The sequence below is a fragment of the Otolemur garnettii genome, unplaced genomic scaffold (assembly GCF_000181295.1).
Source record: "Otolemur garnettii isolate 467f Iridium unplaced genomic scaffold, OtoGar3 scaffold00013, whole genome shotgun sequence".
Lineage (NCBI taxonomy): Eukaryota > Metazoa > Chordata > Mammalia > Primates > Galagidae > Otolemur > Otolemur garnettii.
In genome coordinates this window covers 709391-724646 of record NW_003852408.1, presented here as the reverse complement: position 1 = coordinate 724646, position 15256 = coordinate 709391, and the positions used below count along the sequence as shown (strand labels likewise).

General features: G+C 48.6%; 2 protein-coding genes across 4 annotated transcripts in view; one reads left to right on the top strand and one right to left on the bottom strand.

Moving 5' to 3' along the window:
- Positions 1-9604, bottom strand: part of NGEF (neuronal guanine nucleotide exchange factor) — a 107739-nt gene extending 98135 nt beyond the window's left edge. Inside the window, exon 1 of one of the 3 annotated variants that reach the window (XM_023510347.1) lies at positions 9413-9604. The gene's annotated coding sequence lies outside the window, so the exon portion shown is untranslated. The remainder of the gene's footprint in view (positions 1-9412) is intronic. The other 2 variants (XM_023510343.1, XM_023510346.1) reach the window with 2 other exon arrangements.
- A 2599-nt stretch (positions 9605-12203) lies between these two features.
- The window catches only part of NEU2 (neuraminidase 2), a 14199-nt gene continuing 11146 nt past the window's right edge, over positions 12204-15256 (top strand). Inside the window, exon 1 of the mRNA XM_003785056.3 lies at positions 12204-12228. The gene's annotated coding sequence lies outside the window, so the exon portion shown is untranslated. The remainder of the gene's footprint in view (positions 12229-15256) is intronic.

Sequence of the window (15256 nt, the reverse complement as noted above, 5' to 3'; positions counted from 1 at the left end):
CCTCCACTTCTCAGCTGTAGGGTGATGCCACATACCCAGTTCATGGTATGAGGCTGGGGATGGGGTCCTTGGTGTGTGGGTTCTGTCCACTCAAACCCTGGGCACAACCTCGGGTCTGAGACCTCTACGAAGCAGGCGGAAGGGAATTTCCCAACATCTCCCATTTTCCTAAACTTAACCATATCCCTCCTGTGACCTCTTTCTCTTCTGGAAATTTCCCTCAGCTGTGCAATGGTGCTGCCAGGATTAACGAGATTATGGTGGCTGGCATTGCGCAGACACACCCTGCAGTGCTCCCAGGCTGCTCTTTTTAGTCTTTGCAACTAAGTGAATGATCTGCTTTATAAAATTGTTTTTATTCTTTGGTGCATAAACAATCAAAGGTTGTAAAACGTATATAAAGCTTGATATAAAAAAACACAAACTGAGGAGTCCACCCAGGCCTGAGGAGTCCATCCGGGTCTTCCCTGTGGCCTGTCCCAGGGAGGAAAATCTCCGGGACTGACTGGAAAAGCTGCTGAGGTCTGTCCCCTCTGGGCATGTTGGGGACAGTAGCCACTCTCAGCTGGACAGAGGGGGGCAGGACAGGGCTCAACCTACTTCACTCAAGTAAAGCTGCCCTGTGTTACTAACCCTCTCCCATTTCCCAGCCACAGACAGGGTGTGAACTCTAGAGGGAGTGAGCTGGGGACAAGGACCACTCCTTCTAGGGTGAGCTGCCTTGGCCAGTCACTGCCCTGGGCAATCTTCCCCCACCCTGTGGGCAGGGTCTGTGACCTCAATGGAGGGTGAGGGCGGGAGGCCAGGGAGGCTGAGCTCCCAGACACAGTGTGAAATAGACCATGCGTGAAAGGGAGGATGTCATTTCTATAGCCCAACAGGGATATTTGTGAGTAGGGAATGGCACACCCACACTGGGTCTTTGTTGAATTCTAGTAGTGGGATCATTTACATGTCAGGGTAGTGTGAACTCATTTATTAACCCATATTCATGGGATTTACAAAACGTCCTGCTAAAAATGACAGGACCAATATTGGTGTCTCCGTCTGCCCAGGCTGCCATAACAAAGTGCCATAGACTGGGTGGCCTAAACAGCAGAAATTTATTTTCTCATAGTTTTGGAGGCTGGAAGCCTGGGATCAGGTTGGCAGCACGGTTGGGCTCTGGTGAGGTCTCTCCCTGTGGTTTGCAAACGGCCACCTTTTCACTGTGTCCTCACCTGGCCTTTCCTCGGTGTGTGCAGGGATGGAGATGGGGACATTTCTTCCTCTTCCCCTAATAAGCTAATAAGGGGACCAACTCCACCATGGGGGCCCTATCTAAACTTAAGTACCTTCCATGGACCCCACCTCCAAACATCATCCTGTTGGGGTTAGGTCTTCCACATAAGAATTTTGAGGATACACAAACATTCAGTCCCTAATTGGAAAAGGAGTGCAAAGGCTGCTTGTATCCCCAGTTGGGATATCTTAGTCTCCCCTGACTTCTCAGTATCTGTAGGGGGGTCGGGGGGAGCATCCTGCCTTCCTTCCTAGGGAGTTTGCTTGTTCTCTGCTCTGGAGCAGGGACACCTGAGTGACACTGCCCCCAGCCTCCTGGCCACAGCTGCAGAGTGGACCTTTGACCTAGGAAGAATTGGATTCCCCCTTGCAGAGATGAAGGTTAGGATGACACTATGTTTGGCCCCAGGGACAGACCACTGGCTCTGGCCCCAGCAGAGCAGGCAGGAGGCCATTCCCAAGCACCTCTCATGTCCTCAACATGAACGCACCCCTGCCCCTCTGGCCTCTCTTTCCCTTCTAGAACCCACGTTTATCTGTGCAGTGCTGCAAGTGTCCAAAATGTCTTTGCTCACTTCTCCTGTGATCCTGAGTCTCCCCGCTGGCCCTCAGCTAGGAGGGAGGTGTCTGCAGCCACATGGAAGTTTTGCCCAGAAGGTGCTGTGAACTGAGGTGTGGGCTGGAGGGCGCCTGGGCTTGGCTGGGGCAGCAGAGGGTCCAGGAACAGCAGTTGAGGGTAGAGGGCTGGAGAGACAGAAAAGTGGCAAAGCCCTGCAGGCAACGGCCAGAAAGTCCAGAATTTCTGTTTTCTGTATTGTATTTCTTGAATGTTATTCAAGAGAGAAGTATTTTTAAAAATCAAGCAGTGATGGCAGGGACTTTGAGGGGCTGCATTTTCTTTTAACTGTCTCTCATCTAACATGTCACAGGGTTTGGGTAACGTCTACATAGTCCCCTCTTCTCCTTCCAGCCGTGTGAGACTTGAACTTGTGCCTTCAAGGTGATTTGGGAAAAGGTGTGTCAGTCAGATATTCACAACATTAACAGTTATGTATTGTATGTGTTATAGAAAAAATCCAATTAGCACGTCAAACCTGGGTTCTCACAGATACTAATGCTTAGGCTGAAAATAAAGTAGGGAATTTAATTTAAAGTCACTCTGTAGAAACTATTAATAGTACAAGTGGTACAAGGATATGTTAAAAATCGCAAATGTGGAAAGTAAAGGACTGACATTCAGGGACCAGTGAGTTGAGCAGACACCACAGAGGCACCGTCCTGAACTTTCCCCCTCTGCCCCTGAGGCCAATTGTGAGCAGTAGCAGCAACTGGGAGCTTCAAAGAAATGCAGGTTCTGAGGCCCTTCCCAGAGGTCCTGTGCATTGGGAGAAGCTGCAGGGAAGATTATGCTGAGCGCTTTTCTGCCAGAGCTAGCCTGCTTCTACCCTCCTCCTCCTTCTCTTCCTCCTCCTCCTTCTAATACCCACTAAGGAGGACTCAGCTGTGCTCAGTCCTAGGCTGACCTGGGCAGCCCCTCCACATGCAGACCACCCTGCCTCCCACCCACACGAAGATCCAGGGAGGTGTCTGTCCATCCATCAGCTCCTTCCTCTCTCTAGCAAATACAGGGTGTCCCAAAATTCACCCCTAGAGTCACCAGACATAGGGAAAATGAGAAATTATAGGTAAACGTACCTTTATTTACAAAATCTTCATTACAAAATATTCACAAAATATTCCGTACATGTTGGTCACCTCTTTGCAAAATTTCATAATCAATATTTTGTAAATAAAGGTACATTTAGCTAAATTTCCCATATTCCCTACGTATGGCAACTCCAGGGACCCTGTATTACTGAGCAGCCACCTGCCCCACACCAGGCCCAGGGGACAAATATGCAAAGCATCTGCCTGGCAGGTGATAGTTGAGGGTAGCTGAGTAGCCAGAGGGTCACAGTATGACAGGCCAGGGTCGTGCCCCAGGCCCAGGCTTGTTGTGTGGCCCCTGAGTTTCCTTTCTCCAATGGACCCAGGATTTAATGCGTGTTGGCGTTTCTGACCTCCTCGCCTGGGAGAGGGCAGACAGATGTCACAGTTGGTTCACAGTCATTGCGCAAGACAGGCCAGCAAGCCCACAGCATTGCTGCAGTGGCCCCCTCCGCTCCGTGTGATCGTGTGATGGTCGTGCTCTTCCTCCTCCCTTGAGCCCCAATCTGCCCCTGCCCTGCTGCCAGCTCCTTCCTTCTCCCGGAGACTCTTCCCTCTGCTGTCGCTTGCCAAGCACCCGTCCCATGCCCACTTTCCACCTGCACCTTCCTGCCTGGCATCTCCCTGCACCCCCAGCAGGAAGTCCAGGCAGATCTGTGTGGGACCCGCCCACAGCCCTGGGACCTGCGCAGCCTCCAGGAGCCAGATGCCTCTTCTCCTAGAATAGTGGAGGGAGCTTGTTAGAGCTGTCAGGGCAGGAAGTTGGAGTAACTGTAGAGAACCCCAGAAAATGCCCAAACCCATTCCTTTGTGACAAAGCGCTCAGGGCATTATGCCAGCCCCTGCTTACTCTGTGGCTCAAGGAGTAGGGTGCCAGCCCCATACACTAGAGGTGGCAGGTTCAAACCCAGCCCCAGCCAAAAAAAAAAAAAACTGCAAAATAAAAAATTAAGATCTCAGAATTGAGCCCAGCGCCTCACCCCTCCCCTCTCCTGCTCTCTCTCCCCTCACCCCTGTGCTGCTCACCAGGCTGGGCTTCACCTTGGTTCCCTCCCTTAGTCCTGCTGGGATCAGGGCTTCAGGATGCTGGGCTGAGGTGAGCTTTCTCTCAGCCCCTTCCCAAAAGCCTGCAGTCACTTGGTATGCAATTCTAGTGAGCACCTGCTGTGTGCAGGGTGCTGGGGTGTCAGCTCCCACCTGGGAGTGTGCACGGGGGGAGGCACCGTCACTGCCTCTGCTGACCCCCAGAGCCCGGAACCTGACTGTGTTCTGGAGGCTCTGCCTTCCTGCCCTCTGTTCCCAGGACAGGGGTGCTATGCTGGCCCCTCCAGGAGCCTCTCTCCAGCCTGGTCACTTTCTTTAAACCTTCACCCCATGCCCATCCCCCAACACACAAGTGGATAAGTCTCCTCCAGGCAGAGCAGGCCCTTGTGGTAGTCTCAGACCTGCTCCAGACAAAGACACCCCCTAGACTGCTCACTAAGGCAGGAGTGACGGGGCAAGGATTGTCTCAGCAGCCGAGCACCTGGACCTCTGACCCACTGATGCAGGCTTGGCAGTTGGTGAAGGCGACACCCTTCCCATCTGCAACCCCATCATCCACTTAGGGAACCAGGCTGATTTCATCAGCATCTCTTATTTTAAAGGTGAGGAAGCAGAGACCCCACCAGCATGCGTGCCTACCCAAGGTCACCCTGAGAAGAGCAGCTTTTACAAATTTTTCAATGAGTCACACATTGCTTCCAAACATGTCAAAGATATTTTTAAGAAAGCTGTAGTATTTCTTTGTGGTAGGCTGAATAATGCCCACCCAGCCCCAGAGATGTCCACGTGCCCAGGCCTATGAATATGGGACTTGCAAGGATGTGATTAAGTTACGGATCTTGAGATGGGGAGATTATTCTGGGTGATCCAGGTGGGCCCAGTGTGATCACAAGTTCCTCACACAAGGCAGGCGGGAGAGTCAGAGAGAGACTGGAAGAGGCCATGTTGCTGGCTTTGCAGATGGAGCTTCCTGAGAGCATGTTCTTGTTTAGCAATTGATTCCCAGACTAGAAGAACTGGTGGTATGTTTCCCTGTGCTGCTTAAAGCTTTTTCCTCTGCTTAAAGCTTTCATATTGAAAAAAGGGATCCAGGCTTGGCGCCTGTAGCTCAGTGGCTAGGGCGCCAGCCACATACACCAGAGCTGGTGGGTTCAAACCCAGCCCGGGCCTGCCAAGCAACAATGACAACTACAACCAAAAAATAGCCAGGCATTGTGGCAGGTGCCTGTAGTCCCAGCTACTTGGGAGGCTGAGGCAAGAGAATCGCTTAAGGCTTAAGGTTCTTAACCTTCCTAATGCCTCCTAATGCCGCAGCCTTTTAATACAGTTCCTCATGTTGTAGTGACCCCCAATCCTAAAATCATTTTCATTGCTACTTCATAACTGTAATTTAGCTACTGTTATGAATTGTAATGTAAATATCTGATATGCAGGATGTATTTTCATTGTTACAAAAGGGTCATGACCCACAGGTTGAGAACCACTGGCTTAAGCCCAAGAGTCATTTAAAATCATTTTAAAGTTCAAAGCTAACTTCCTAAAAAGGAACTCCACAGAAAAGAAGGCTTTCCTCCAACACTCAAGAATCCACCGAGGAATGTTTTTATCACTCAGACGGGGGCACACACGACTTTATAGATGTACCCCACTTTCTTGAGTGGATTTACGACGAGGGAGCATCAAGAAAACGGTGCCTGTGTGCCAGGCTTCTGAGAACTTAAGTGACTTGGAAATTTTTCACCCCGTTGGAGGGATTTAATGGAATCTGTTTTGGCTCAGGAATGCCAAGTGTATCAGCTAAAGGTGGGAAGTTGGGTTTTCTTAGTCTACTTATTTGGACAATAGGAGAGAGAGGGGAGGTGGGGGGTGCTACAATGAAGACGGGGAGCTTAGGAGAGCAGCAGGGAGCTTTGTCTCCTTCTGGTGGCTGTGTCACTGATGACCCGAGTAGAGTGCAAGTGAATATTTGCTGACTGGCTGTATAAAGTTTTCTCCAAGGATTCAGCTCGCATGGAGTTCACTGTCATGGCGGGTTGAAAAACTGACCCAAGTAGGTTGTATTAACTTGTTTGTGGGATTGAGCAATGCTTCCCACATCAGCCACTTGGAATGGACCCTTGACACCTCAGGACTGGACCTGGGGATCAAGGTCCTCAGGCCCAATTTGCTTTATCCTCAGTGGTCCCCACTCCCACCCTTTGGGCTCCCTTGTCCTTCTGGTCACCTTGTGTTCGGAAGAACTTATCTCTGGTAAGAAGCATATTCTTTATTTTTTTATTATTTTTATTAAATCATAGCTGTGTGCGTTAATGTAATCATGGGGTACAATGTGTTGGTTTTTTTTTTAAACAAACTGTGACCCTTATTGGCCTTTTAATTTTTATTTATTTATTTATTTTCAGTTTTTGGCTGGGGCTGGGTTTGAACCCGCCACCTCCAGCATATGGGGCCAGCGCCCTATTCCTTTGAGCCACAGGTGCCACCCCAATGTGTCGGTTTTATATACAATTTGAAATGTTTTCATCAAACTGGTCAACATAGCCTTCACGGCATTTTCTTAGTTATTATGTTTAGACATTTACATTCTACACCTAGTAGATTTCACATGTACCCTTGTAAGAAGCATACTCTCTAAACAGGGATGAATTAGCACTCTCATTTTTAAACTCATCAAAGATCTGAATAGTTGGTGGCTGGATCAGCTCACCATGGTCCTCACCAACTAAAGGAAAGACAACCAGGGCCAGGTATGAAAGTGGGAGTATATTTCTCGTGAGAAATGTTGGCATCATGATCTCTGTGGACCTCCAGGGTCCAGGCAGCACGGGCTGGGCCACTCCTTTCGCCTGCCCTCTCCTCCGGCGCACCTGTCCAATCAGCCTCCCCACCACCACTTCTGCCAGTTGCCATCCTGTGAGGCTCCTGGCCACCTTTTAAACGCAGCTTTTCCTTCACCTAGAACAGTGGTTCTCAACCTTCTTAATGCTGCAACCCTTTCATACAGTCACGACCCACAGGTTGAGAACTGCTGATCTAGAATGTGCCGTCTGTGAACATGGGCTGTTTACAGAGCTTGCAGCATTCAGTCTGGATGGATGTGGAAACCGTGCTACTCATTTCCAAGTTAGAGAGTATTACTTTACAGTCAGCTCCTCTTCTGCTTCCCTTGCTCAGTAGTGCTCAGCTTGAAGGCACCTCCTCTATGCAGGCCTCCCCCACTGTCCCTTCGATCTTCCCCATTCTCCTCATTTGAATTCACGATTGCCTTTATCCCACTCCAAAAGTAAGGGAAATTGAAGGTGACCCAGACACTGAGGTCCTTAATCAACAGCCTGAGCTATTTTCCCCAAAGAAGCCCGCTGGGGGACATTCCCGGCAGGTGCTCTCTTCTGCACTCAGACTGCAGGTGGCCTCCCAGGGAGAGGCCTCAAGGATGTTGTCAACCAAAAGGTGCTGGGGACAGACTGACAGGCCTCAGGCCGTTTCCTCCAGCCCAGACCAGAGCTCCATTCCCTGGCCTGACCCAAGGCCAAGAGATGGAATTTCTCCTGGGGCACATTCTGCCCTGCCCCAGCTGCCTGCTGAGGATTCCTGGGGGCCTCTGAAAAGACTCAGAGAGGAAACCCCCAGCTCAGCTCAGCCACAGGCTTCTCAGCCTTGAGACCTTGTTACTGTCCTTGGAATGGGAAGGGTGGTCCTGTGTCCCCTTCACAGAGGGGGCTTCCTGCTTCGCCTCCTCTACCATCTTCCCTTCTGTGTCCTCCAGCCCAATTCACAGTACAAGGGCTTGGCACTTAGCTGATGAAGGAATAAAGGGATTTTTGCCCTTGGGGTGGCGCTAGGGGGTAACTTTAGAGTGTCAGAGCTGAGCAGCTGGGGATGTAACAAGCTCACGGAGATGGGCAAAGGACACCCGTCCTGGGAGCTGGGATGTCTGCCTTGGGGCTGGCAGCTCACCAGCTTCTTGGGATAAACAGTGGCTCCTGTGTCCTTTGGTGGAGCTAGCAGGACTGGGCGGTTAGATTTGGCCCCCTCCTGGCCTCTGGGAAGCCCCACAAGGCTCGGCTGTTTTGTCCCCTGTGAGGGCTGACGGGCTGCTCTTGCCAAGGTGAGAGTCTCCCCCAGGCAAAGCAGAGTTCTTAGAGCAATTGTCCCCCCCAACTCTGGCTAACTGGGCCCAAAGCTGTGGACAGTTACATGCTGTCACTGGCATCACCCCTGGCCTTCCTGTGGGGAGCCCCTCCCTGGTAGGGGTTTCCATGACAACTGGGGCTCCAGGAGGGAGTGGGGCGGAGGGAGGCAGTCTGTGGTCTGTGTTCACAGGCCAGGAAGCTTAAGACACCGAAGGAGACACGGCTTCTCCCTTCCCAAAGGGCAGCTGAGGTGCCTGCAGGAGTGAAAAAGGAAGAGGGCATCCAAGGGGACAAACAGAGAGAGCAGAGGAGGGGAGGACAGGGCCAGGGACACCACCGCAGTACCCCTGCAGCCGTCTCACTGCATTGAGACTACATCGTTCTGAAAGGCAAACCTGTGTCGGCCATCAGCAGAACACGGCAGAACACGGCAGAACAGCCCACAGCGTAGGAATCACAAGTTCTGGTTCACACAGCCAGAGACTGTGAATGTCCCAAATGTTGAATCAAAATAGAAATAAGAATCTCCTGCCTCAACATCCAAGAAAACTGTGTCCCTAAACATTTCAGACTGCCACACATTGGCTGGATGCCAGCCTGGTGCCCAAATCCAGAAGGTTCGGAAGGAGTGGCCCTTTATTCTTCTGAAAGGGGCCCCTGAGCAGGTGGGGGCAGTGGGAATGACCGAGGGGCTACATCGCAGCTGCGACTGTCACTTCCTAGTTGTGACTTTGTTCCCAGGTGTACTTCCTGACCCTGAGGTCTGAACCACCAGGGCAGAGAATGTTGGCACTTTACAGTTACAGACTCACTTATTGTCAGGGGTGTGTGACCTGTGCCGTGACAGTGCCCTGTTCTTAGAAGGTCCCTTTTGGGCTTCCTGCTGTACTGCTGCCTTTGGCATGCTTCACTCTGAACACGTGGCCCTGGACTTTCTGATTGTTTAGATCCCTGCCAAGCACGCAGCAACTCCCGTTTATTATCTCATCTGCCCCCACAGCCGGGTGGGACAGGGCCTGGAAGGAATCCTTACCCCAGTTCACTTGTGGAGAGACTGAGTCCCAGAGGCACAGAGGAGAAGTCTAGACGGGACAGACCCTGTGGAATCCCGGGCTGCTTCCATCTGGGACAGCAGCGATCTCCTCTCCTTCCTGTCCTGTTAGCAACCTCTATCCTGTCTCTTGCTTCATCTCATTTCATTAAAAACAAACCAAAACAAACAAACAAATATAAAATCACTTGCTCACCTGCCGGCAAGGAGCTCCTGGGGTTGGACTGTCTCTGACGGCTCTTCCTTTCTGTTGTCCTGTCCAGCACCCAAGAGCTGGCTGGTGTGTCCCACTAAGTCTACAGGCTCTCCACTGTGTCCCCAAGAGACCCCAGCCAAATACTTTGTCTCGGGGGCTGGATGGAGTAGGTTTGAAGGTCAGGAATCCTTCCCAGGGAGGCTTTTCCAAGAGAGGACAAAATACTATCACTTCCTGGCTGGGTGTTTACCTTCCTGGGCTGGGCCAGGGAGGCAGCCACACATGTAGCCCAGAGTCCGTGCTGAGGGAGGTGCTACCCTGGGTGAAGGCTGGGAATGGCTGCAACAGCCTCCAGTGCAAGGTAACACTGATTGCCGGGCAGGGGAGCTCTCACCAGTCTAACTACAGGGCACTCCCATCTGGGATTTGGGAAAGGCTCTGGGTCATCTAGGGTTGGATTCGCTTCTTACATGTGGATGTCTGGGCTCAGCTCGATCATTTCCATGCTTGGGACACTTGCTGCTTTGTGAAGGACCTTTCTCCATTATTGCTGTTATTATTGTTACTGGCAATAGCTTCCTTCCATTCAGTGCTTACCACCTGAAGGGAGCTGGGCTAAAGACATTACATAATCTCCTTATGTAATCCTTACATGGTCACTGTGAGCAGAGAATCATGACCATTTTAAAGACGCAGAAACAGAGGCTCCTGTAGGTCCACCATCTTGCTAGAAGTCCCGCAGCTAGTAAGCTGGGGATCTAGGATAATTAGTTTCAAAACCTGAGCCCTTAACCACTGCCAGCATTTGCCAAGTTTAATTGCTATGGGATCCATCTTTATACAAAAGTCACAGCAGCCTTCATTTTCGCCATCTATTGCTGGTAACAAATTAACCCAAAGCTTGAAACAGCACATATTTGTTATCTCACCCACAGTTTCTGTGGGTCAGGAATGTGGCCGTGGTGTAGCTGGATTCTCTGCTCAGAGTTTCTCATGAGCTACAGTCAAGGGGTCACAGTGGCTGGGGTCTTGACTCAAGGCTCCACTGGAGAGTTCATGGGTTGTTGGCAGCATTCAGCTCCTTTAGGTTGTTTGACCTGGGGGGAGGTCACAATTCTTCACTGGTTGTTAACTGGAGGCACAGAACAGTGACTGTGGTTTTGTCTCTGAAAGCCAGACTGAAGTCATCTCTCATCTACCCATCCAACCATCCATCCATCCACCCATCCTCCTTCTCCATTCAGCAAACATTTGAACAGGACACTACATTAATCTCACAAGATACCAGAAGAAATGGAATCGTTCCCTCTTTTCCCTTACTGTCCCCTGCCACCAAGGGTTCCCAGCAGAGCAGTTACCCTGCCATTGGGGAGACACCTGCCAAGGGCTCTGACCTGCAGGAGCAGTGGCTGCTTCAACAAGCCGTCCGACGCCACATTTCTGAGACCCTCACCCTCCTGTTCACTCTCTTTCATAGTTTCACTCATTTAAAAAGTATATTTTAAGCTGCGGATGGTGGCTTGCACTGTAATGCCAGCTATGTGGCAGGATCGCTTGAGTCTAGGAATTCAAGGCTACAGTGATTGCACCACTGCACTCCAGCCTGGGGCACAGAGCAAGACCTTGTCTCTCAAACACACGTATTTTGAGCACTTCCTAAGTGCAGAGTGTTATGGTAGCTGATGTGTGTGTGCATGTGGGGGGGGGTGGGCAGTAGGTGGCAGGTTCCATACTCCTGGTGGGCAGGACCAGCAGGGGCGCAGGAGTTGTGAGCCCTGGGCCCACCGGCCTGTGGATCTGTCTCCCCACCTTGCTGCCTGAGGCCCAGGGCTGAGGGAGTAAAGTCTGAGATGAGGGTGATGGGGCTGGTGGGGTAGTATCTTGAGGTGCCCAGTGGGATGCCCTGGGGAGCTAGAATCCTAACAGTCTTTGGCACAGGAGACTGAGCCTTTCAAGGGTTTTCAGCTTCTAAAGCCCCTCTGAGCTCCTTTCTTCTCTTCTGCCCCATCTCCCTGTCTTATATGGGCCCCATCCACTGCCACCCAGTGATGGCAACATCCTTAAAACCAGTCTCCTGACTTTAGTTTCTCCCAGTTGCTTCCAGCCCTCCCTACCCCATCCTACTCAGTATCCATGTGAATCTGCTGACACAGACCTGATCTTGTCACTTTCTTGCTCAAAAACATTTTACATAACCTCTATTAAGAGTGGCACGAGTACCCTTCCAGAAATGTTCTATATACATAACTTCTGCCTCCTTCCCCCCATCCCCCCACACATACTCAGGCCAGATCACAGTGTGCATGTACTGTTCCGCATTAGTCTCTTGGTGGTTTTCTGATTCAACACATCTTGAAGTTCTTTGCTGTTTTTAATGGCTGCCTGCTGTTCTGCTATAGAAATAGTCTAGGATGATACTGAGAAATCCCTTTTAAGGCCTGAGTGCCCTTAACCAGAAGTTTCTGCAATGATTTTCTGGGTGTTCATTTTTAATAGGTCATTAGTTTAGCTTATGTAATGAGTTTAATAATCACAAATCCATTTTTTTGTTTGTTTTTTTGAGACAGGATTTCATTCTATCACCCAGGGTAGGGTGCCGTGGCATCGTAATTGCCCACCACAACCTCAAATCCCTGGGCTCAAGTGATTCTCCTGCCTCAGCCTCCTGTGTAGCTGGGACTATAGGCTTGTGCCACCATGTCTTGTTAATTTTTCTGTATTTTGTAGACAGAGTCTTACTCTTGCTCAGGCTGATCTCGAACTCCTGGCCTCAAGTGATCCTCCAGCCTCAGGCTCCCAAAGTGCTAGGATTACAGGTAGGAACCACCACACCGTCAAACTAACTGTTTTAAAGTGATTTCTATAACTGTGTACTGTTAGGAATTGAATAACTAAGTGTAATGAGTTTAATTAATTATAAGAGAGTTTCTTTTAAGATTACCTAGTAATTTCTCATGTCATGTTTGCTTTTAGGAGTGGGAAGAGAAGAATTTAAATGTTTGCATTTTTATTTGCTATAGTTATTTTTAAAAATAAAGTTTAACTATATAAAGATATTGGACCAGGTCTGGTCAAGAAAAAGCCTTGAGGAGAAATAGGAATATTTATCAAAACGTCTATTGCTCACTTATGATCCAGGCCCTGTTCTAAGTGCTTAGTCATCCCTACAGTATCATGATAAGGAAGCCAGATACATAGAGGCTAAATAGCTTGCTCAAGGTCACATACATTTTCCCAAAGACACAGAAATTCTGAACATATATTTTTTGTTATGTACATATACATTTCAGGTCAAAAGAGAAAAAGGTACGCTCCATATGCCAAAAATGAGTAGCAATTCCGTATGTACCCTGGTGAGCTGAGTACTTTAGTGATGATTACATACATTCCCTATGGTGTTTGTTTCAAATTAATTGTTATAGGGGAACAAGAATCAATGCCTGCTTCATAGCAGGAAGCGTGAAAAGGGATTATAGGTCAGACGTAAAAAATGTCTCTAGCCATGGGTAGAAATAGAATCTCGAACAAGAAAGTGAAGAACAAGCTAGAGCCATACCTGGAGTCTGATTTTTACCACTCATAACATAGAGATCCCAAGATGGAAACTGAGAAGAAATTTGAGAATCTATGAATCCTTAACACTTAGGTAGGGGCAGTTATGGGGAGGTCTCCATGATCTATGGCACTAGTAGAAACAATCCCACCATCCCACCATCACATCTAAAAGATACTGAAGATGAGCTCACATACAAAAATTATAAATTATTAAAAATTATAATAACCAGCTCTATACTCGTAGTACAGTGGTTACGGCGTCAGCCACATACACCAAGGCTGGCGGGTTGGAACCCAGCCTGGGTCAGCTAAGCAACAATGACAACTGCAACAAAAAATATCCGGGCATTGTGGCAGGTGCTTGTATTCCCAGCTACTTGGGAGGCTGAGGCAGGAGAATCGCTTAAGCCCAACAGTTTGAGGTTGCTGTGAGCTGTGACACCATGACACTCTATGGAGGGTGAGATAGTGAGACTCTGTCTCAAAAAAAAAAAAAAATTATAATAACAAAGTATAAAACATTTGAGGCCGTTTAATATGAAGAAAGGCATCCCTGGCTCAGTGCCCATAGCACAGTGGTTATGGCATCAGCCACATAAACCAAGACTGGCAGGTTCAAAAACAGCCCTGGGCCAGCTAAACAACAATGACAACTGCAACAAAAAATAGCAGGGCGTTGTGGTGGGTGCCTGTAGTCCCAGCTACTTGAGAGGCTGAGACATGAGAATCGCTCAAGCCCAAGAGTTTGAGGTTACTGTGAGCTGTGACGTCACAGCACTGTATCAAGGACGACATAATGAGGCTCTGTCTCAAGAAAAAAAAAATGAAAAAAGAAAGGCATCCCACAAAAAATGGGAGAGTTGACACATGTGGAAATAGAAGTACTAGACCAATATACAATAAAAAGAGACTTCAAAAAATAAGTATGTTTTTAGTTTCAGAAGTGGATGTGTGGAATTGTTACCTTCATGGGATTTTAAGGATTGGGGTATAATGATTAAGGCTCTTCTGTCATCAGTCAGATAGTAAATTTGAGCAAACTAGGCATCCACAAATATTTGAGCTTCATTGGAGAAAAGGGTTAAAAATCTTGTGTGTGCAAAGCTACCGTCCCAGGATGCGTAGCCTGCTATAACAAAATTCCATAGATTGGGTGGCTTACATGACAGAAATTTATTTTCTCGCAGCTCTGGAGGCTAGAAGTTTGAGGTCAAGACGTCAGCTGATTTGGTGTCTTCTGAGGCCTGTCCCTTGCCATATCCGCACATGGTCTTTTTTCTGTGAATTCGAATGTTTGTGTTCTTAATCACTTCTTCCTCCATGTAAGGACACCAGTCATGTGGGATTTGGGCCCGCGCATATGACCTCATTTTGCTTTAATTACCTCTTTCATGGGAGTTAGGACTTCATATGAATCCTGGGATTACACAGTTCAGGCCGTAACAGTTCAAGCTCCTTTACTTCCACTTTGACATACTGATTCCACCAATCGCTAACTAACTGTGTGACCTTCAACTAGTAACATAATCACAACTTGACTCACTTTCTCCTCTGCAAAATGGGATTGATAAAAGGCACCCGTTTCATAGGGTTGCCATTAGAATTACATAAACTAATACACGTAAAACTCTCAAAAATAAGCACCTTTAAAGTGCTTAAGTCAATGGACTAAAATCTATAAAACAAGAATAGAAAATTAATTTTTTAAAAACCAGATTAAAAAACTAAATAGAAATTGTAGAAATAAAAAGAAAAATTGCATGTAAAGAATCTTAACTAGGCACACCTTGAAGTTGAGTGAGATTTATTGATTTGAAAGATAATATCTGAGAAAAATCACCTAGAATGAAGCACCAGGAGGTAAAGAGAGACAAATAAGAAAGAAGTTTAAAAACATGTATAGACTAAATCAAGAAAGCCCAATATCCACTGAATAGGTTGTTCTGACAGAGAAAATAGAAAGTGGAGGCCTTTGGGAGGAGCATTCAAGGACAAATTCCAAGGTCAAACTGACATGACCATTGCTCTCAGAACTGGAGAGGGGGCTGGACCAGAAGGCCACCGTGACCTGGGGGTGTTATGCCCGAAATATTCTCCCAAACAGCCCAAACAGACGAATCCGAGACACACTCCGATGTAAAAAGCACGAGATGAGTTTTATTCAGGCCCCGGGAAGCCTGGACTCTCCTGGCATGCAAGCCGAGGACGAGCCCCGAACCTGGGGTGGAGGAAGTTTTTATGGGGTACAGAAAGCAAGAGGGGTAGGGTCAGATACGAGTACACTTTTCA